Below are 6,964 nucleotides of genomic sequence, written 5' to 3' on the forward strand. Positions count from 1 at the left end.
GGTATTCATCACCAATGGCATCTGAATTATAACTACTCTAACTATCTCTTTCTATGTTTTGCCATTTTCCAGTTTTTATTGGAAATTTTATGTTCAAAGTTCGAAATTTAAGAAATAAGGATATCTGCCTGTCATCCAAAATATTTAAATATTTCTCAAACTCCAAAGTATCTTTAAATAAACGATAATTTAATGCTTTTGGTGATTCCTGTAGGCTTGCTAGCCATTTTTGTTTGAATTGATCTATTAAATTCTGTTTGATGGTTACATGTAGCCATGTTCTATTTACAAAATAGATATTGTCCCATACATATGACAAGCCACACGTGTCTAAAATTGATTTGACTTGTTTAATATTGTTTAATATTTGTACCATATTTGACAGATGCTAAGTTATACAAAATATAAGGCAATTTGTCATGTTTTCCAGTTACCAACTTGAACCAATAATTTATCGTTCGTAACTTGATTGAAATATCTAATGGATATCTTCCCAATTCACCATAAATCATAAAATCAGGAGTAGACTTTTTTACTCCAAGTAATATTTTACAAAATTTAATATGAACCCTCTCGATTATTGAATTATTTCCAAAACCCAAAACTTCACACCCATACAAAAGTATTGGTTTCACAATTTTATCAAAAAGATCAAGTTGGCATTCAATTGACAAATTATGTACTCTACCTTTTCGAATTATATCGTACATAGCATGTGTTGCTTTTTCACATTGCATTTTTTTAGCTCTTGAAAAATTTCCTGACCTAGACAGTAATACACCAAGATAAGTAAATTCACTCACAATATCTAGTATTATATTATCATACTTAAAAACAATATTCTGCGGTAGTCTACCTTGTGAAAAAATTACAATCTTACTTTTTTGCATAAAGTTTCCATAACTCACAATATTCATATAAGGAGTCCAGTTGTCTTTGTAAATCTATCTGAGATTCTGCCATTAAGACAGTATCGTCAGCATATAAAATGACAAACAATTTTAAATAAACATTTAACTCTATTTCTAACTCATCAGAGATAGTGCACAAACCTTCTATATTATTATTCTGTAAAAACAATTCCAGATCGTTTAGATAAATGGAAAAAAGCAAAGGAGAGAGATTCTCTCCCTGCCTAACACCAATGGAACAAGGGAAAAATTCAGAAAAATCTGATCCAAAGTGAATACGTGATTTGATATTATTGTACATGTTGACAATAACGTTATACATCTTTCCGTTAATCGAGTGTTTTATAAGTTTTGACCAGAGACCAGACCGCCAAACAGTATCAAAAGCTTTCGCAAAGTCCACGAATGCACAATATAGTTTCTTCTTTTTCCTCTTTAGCAACTCAAATAATATGTGAATAACAAATATATTGTCTACTGTGGAATAACCTTTTCTGAAGCCAGCCTGGTTTTCATTTAATAATAAATAATCCTCTAAGAAAGAACTCAATCTAAAATTTAAGACAGATGTGAAAAGTTTTCCCAGGCAGCTGAGTATAGTAATTGGTCTATAATTTTAGGGATCAGATTGGTCACCCTTGTTTTTATAAAAAGGTATAATATTTCCCATAAGCCATATTTCAGGTAAAGTACCAGAATCAAAAATCATATTAAAAAATTTCAAATAAACGGGTATAAAAATGTGTGATGTGCTTTTAATAAATTCATTGATTATTAAATCATCGCCACTGGCCTTTCCGTTTTTCATTTCTCGTATACACTTGCTAATCTCTTCTGCGGTAATTTCTGAATTCAAAACTTCATTTACACCTTGAATTTTATTCGGTTCAGTTGTGACGTCATTTGTATTCTCGGCGTTATTTACATTTTTGAAAAAGTCAAACAGTACATCTAATGCTATGTTAGGTTTATTTCTTTTCCCTCCCCTTTTTAAAATTTTCCAATATTCCTTCGGATTTTTTGTCCTCAGGTTTTTCATATGTTTTTGAAATTTTTTTCTATATTCCCTCATCGATTTATCCATCTGGCGTTTATATTCCCGTTCTTTCTTTTTCATTTCTTCCCTTTTTGCTTCTGATCTATTACTGTTATAATTTCTTTTTGCCCCCCTGTAAATCTTTCTCTTATTCCAACATTGCTTATCAAACCATGGTTTGTTCCCCTTTTTGCCCATTTTTTTCCCTGTACGACTCCCTTGGCTAGCATTATATGTACCTAGAACATTATCTGCAGCATCCAAAAATATGCTGTTAATTTTTTCAACTACTTTGTTTATTTTGCCTTGAGATAAAAGGTTACTGTCAACTGAATCTAATTCGGCAACCAAATCTGAAATTTTGTCCTTATCAATAAATTCTACGAATTCATTCTTTTTCTCAGCATCCCATTTTTGTACCCGTTTTACTTCTCTTGCATTTTCCACGCTGTTCTCAGCAATATGCACATCTTCCTCAATACCATCTTTAAAATTTAAAGATAATATTAATGGAGAGTGGACATCTGAGAACAGATTGGAAAAGTCTTGAAACTACATATTTACAACGAAACACAGAAAACACAGATTCGAAGTGTCACGGTTTCATTCTTCAAAGTTAAAAGGCAAATCTCGTGCATCTTTCATATTAATACGGAGTACTTCAACTATTGTGCGTTTGTAGATTTTGAAAAAAAAGCCGTTGACTTTGTACATAGAAACTCTTTATATTTCAAACTTCTACAAAACCACATGAACCGGATTTTTTTTTAGAGTTGTAAAAATATGTATCAGATACAAAATCTTGCATAGTTTATAATAATGAAAAGTCCGGCTTATTTTTTGGTATGTGATATAGGAGCAAGACAAGGGAGAATCTCTAATCTATCTCGTTTTCTTTATTTTTTAACTTGCAACACTTTCTAGAAACTACAAAATCTAAAGGGTTAGAACTATATTAAAGAGATACAGAAAATGAATTAATGGTTTATTTTACTGTATGCTGATGATACAATGTTCATGTCAGAAACTTGTAGGATTAACAGATGATGCTAAACTTCTTTTTTTTTAATTAAACACTGGAAACTGAAAGTAAATGTGAAGAAAACAAAAGATATGATGTTTCAAAGGTCGATTGTCAAAGAATTTGAAATTTGATATTGATAATCATAAAATTGTGACAGTAAATGAATATAAAGATGCTGGACTTATATTTTCGAAAAAGGGCTCATTTGTTGAAGGCCGTACGGTGACCTATAGTTGTTTAAGGCCTTGTGGGTGCCCATAATTGCTTTCATTCTCTTTATTAGAACTTTATTTATAGTCTTCTCATTGGCAATCCTACCACATCTTCTTATTTGTATATTTAGAATCTCATGTAGTTTGTTTGTTTTTTATTTGCAACTCTTGTTTGTAATTATCAGCGTGTGATTCAAGTTATGCTTTGTAATCTCATTGTGTTTTTTCCAAGTGTAAATTTTTTAAAAGATGATCTAACATATACATTTCCATGTGTCAGTGTATTAGAGGGGCACATTTATGTTCCACTATATACCCTTTTGTGCACATCTTTACTTTGCTTTTTGGCTTGCCTATGACGAGAGTCGCAGAATGCGAGACATAGGTATTACAATTCGGCGGCGTTTTTATAAAATGACGATGTGATATGATTGCCAATGAGACAACTCTCACAAGAAACCAAATGTCACACAAATTTTAAAAACTATAAGTCACCTTATGGTCTTCAACAATGAGCAAAGCTCATACCGCATAGCCAGCTATAAAAGGCCCCGAAATGACAAATGTGAAACAATTCAAACGAGAAAACAAACTGCCTAGGCATTAAGTTATTGCCTAAATAATGTTAGGCATTAGTCTTTAATCCTAGGATTTAAGTCTAAATCCTGAAAATTATGTCCAGGCATTAATGTTAATGCCTAAACTGAAAATGAGAACAAAAGCCTCAAATTTCACTTATTGCCTGAAATGATGTAAGTCAATTGGCTGAATAATCATCATCAGATTTCAGGAAATAAGCTTAATGCCTTGAAATTTCAGACAATAACTTAATGCCTAGGCGTTAGCTTATTGCCTATGATTTAAGCTTAATGCCTAATTTCGCTTATTGCCGCAAACATATATATAAAGGAAAGATGTTGTTCGTTGGAAAAGAATATAAAGCAAAACAAGGAAAGATATTGTTCGTAGGAAAAGAATATAAAGCAAAAAAGGAAAGATATTGTTCGTAGGAAAAGAATATAAATAAAAAAAGGAAAGATATTGTGGTCTTAGGAAAAGAATATAAAACAAATATGTTTTCTTAGGTGAACACATAATTTAAAAAAAATATCCTAAAGTTTAAATTACTAATAAAATCAAATTCGGGAGAATTGACAACCATTTATATGTACAATGACTATGAGACACTTCAAATTGGGATGCTCAGATGCTGCATAGAATGGGACATGCCATTATAATTTGTGAGGTTATCCTAATGACCAATTTTACTCACAAAGCACTTTTCTATTTAGATAACATTTCCCAATTATGTATAACAAATGTTAATCCAGTGTAATGAATATTGTATTAAAAAAATAATAAAATAAGTCATTGAAGTCTTCCAAGAATTTTTTTAATGCTTTTAAATAGAATCGGAACAGTTGAACTGTTCAATATGCCTATTCAGACAATTTGTATGTTTATAAGTAAAATGTAATAGAAATCACATTGAAGTTCGCAGAAAATTGGTGTAAGGCCTCACTTTGACCTAAGATGAAGAACAGCAATAAAAGTGCTATTCCTTTGCGAGAACAAACGAATAACTATAACTATAGCAACGTAGGCTGACCAGGAAGAAGGATTGGAAATTTGAACCTCCACTGAAAACAATTATGTGATCAATAGAGACTGAAAATTTGCCTTGAAGAAGGCAATAGTGCTATGGACTCCTCATAGAAATGCTGTAAAAAAGTGCTGATACCATGGCCCTAATTGTCCTAATTCTACCATGGAGGTGTCGCACAATCGGTGAGCTACATAATACATCTTGCAAAGCGAACGACTTCTTTAATATATAACAGAAATAATTAAATACCCTAAAACTCAGGTTTACAAATTAAAACAAAAAGCATATCTCAACTTGTCTTCATTTTGCATTTTATTACTTTGATCACAATAACTGATATTCGCATGATAGTGCAAGAAGTTCTATGACGACATGCATAGCAACTGTGTAATCATTCTATCCCAAATTTTAATAATAGTTAAAGCAGGTATAAAATCCCCCTTTTGGTATGGTAACAATCGGAACATTTTGCAGTATACGTTGGAGTGATCCATATCAAGACGATTTGCATTAATTGTATAATTTCTGGAATTATTCATATGCATTCTGTAGCAAGAGAAATTTGCCTACATGCTCAAGTCGGTTCCAATATAAAAGAATATTTTTTTATAAAATCATAGTGGGAAATAACCAAGTTCTGTCAATACAGGAAAGTTGGCGGTATTTTTATAAATTCAGGAAAAAAAGTCACATTAGTTTTTGTATGAAAATTGTCATATGGTCTGCACATGACCAGGTTGTCTCATTGGCAATCATACCACATCTTCTTTTTTATATTTCCTATAAACATTTAAAAATCTACCTTTTACAATAACTAATCTGATACAAGTGTATTATAACTTTTTACCATGCATTCAAAAAACATTTTGACGGTTTATTTCATACATGTACATAATGATTTATCATGTGCATTCCAACATAGTTTTACTTAAATCTTATATCAAATTTTACTCAATCATATATTGTGACTTTTTTCTGTGAATTTTTTCTAGGGATTTGTGACTTTTCCGTTTACTATTTTTATGTAGCCTATAACATATTTACAAAACTTTACATGCAGTCTTTCGCTTATTAGATGTGAATATAAATTGTATGGTGATAGTAATCTTGCTGTATTTGAATTAGCAGTGACCCAGATTTCTCTACCGTAAAAGGTCAGATACCAGCCATTACTATCTCTATCTTAAGCTAAGCTTGGAGGCCTTTGCAGTGGAGGATAACAGAATAATATCACCGGCATATATTAAGCAATTCATTTTTATAGAAGTTTTAAATACATTAAACATAAAAATTCGAGGAATCACACTTAAATCTCAAAATAAACAACAACAAAAAATTGAATACATTAATGTCATAAAACAAACAGATAATTACGATTTCTGGGGGGGGGGGAATCTTTTATTTATTTTTTTATTAGGTTTAACCAAAGTATCATAACCATTAAATACTGAATGTTTTATTTTTTCATAAATTGATGAAAAAAAAATGAAAAAAAACAACATTATAGCCAATAAACTAAGACAATTAATACTCTATCTATTTGGCAAAACAAAAACTATATAGAAAAAAAAAAAGAAATAATAATTCAGAAAACACATTCATCAATTATAGGCCGAAGTTATGGTCCGAATTTGGTATAGGCCGAGTTAACCAGTAGCGTCATAAAGATACAAATACAAAATGGAGTTGTCTCCCTTTCGGGTTCGGGCGACCATATATTTTGGAATTTCCACGATAAAAAGTTTTCGGCAAAGTTGTAAGAACAATTTTAAGTAAAATATGAAAGATTATTACATTCAGGACATAAAATAAGAAAGCGAATTAAAATACTTAGGCAGATTAAGGTTTAGTTTAAGAAAAACTTTCAGGTTCGGGTTACCACTTGTATCGAGGTGGAAATTAATAAACCTTAAATTTATCATTGTTAGTGATGTTTAGACAAAAACCTTTTCATACAAGAGATAAAATTTAATTATACATCAAATGCATACACGTTTGTAGAAAAAAACAAAATACAAAGAGCATAATATATGTAAAATAGATTTCCGGTTCGGCAAATTTCCAGCAAATTCCGGTTCGGGTTCGGGTTCGGGTTACCACTTTTACCGAGTACCCAGTATGAATACTCCGAAACGACGGTAATTGATTAAACTTTGGCGAAATTACCGTATTGTA

This window comes from Mytilus californianus, unplaced genomic scaffold (assembly GCF_021869535.1).
Source record: "Mytilus californianus isolate M0D057914Y unplaced genomic scaffold, xbMytCali1.0.p SCAF_8, whole genome shotgun sequence".
NCBI lineage: Eukaryota > Metazoa > Mollusca > Bivalvia > Mytilida > Mytilidae > Mytilus > Mytilus californianus.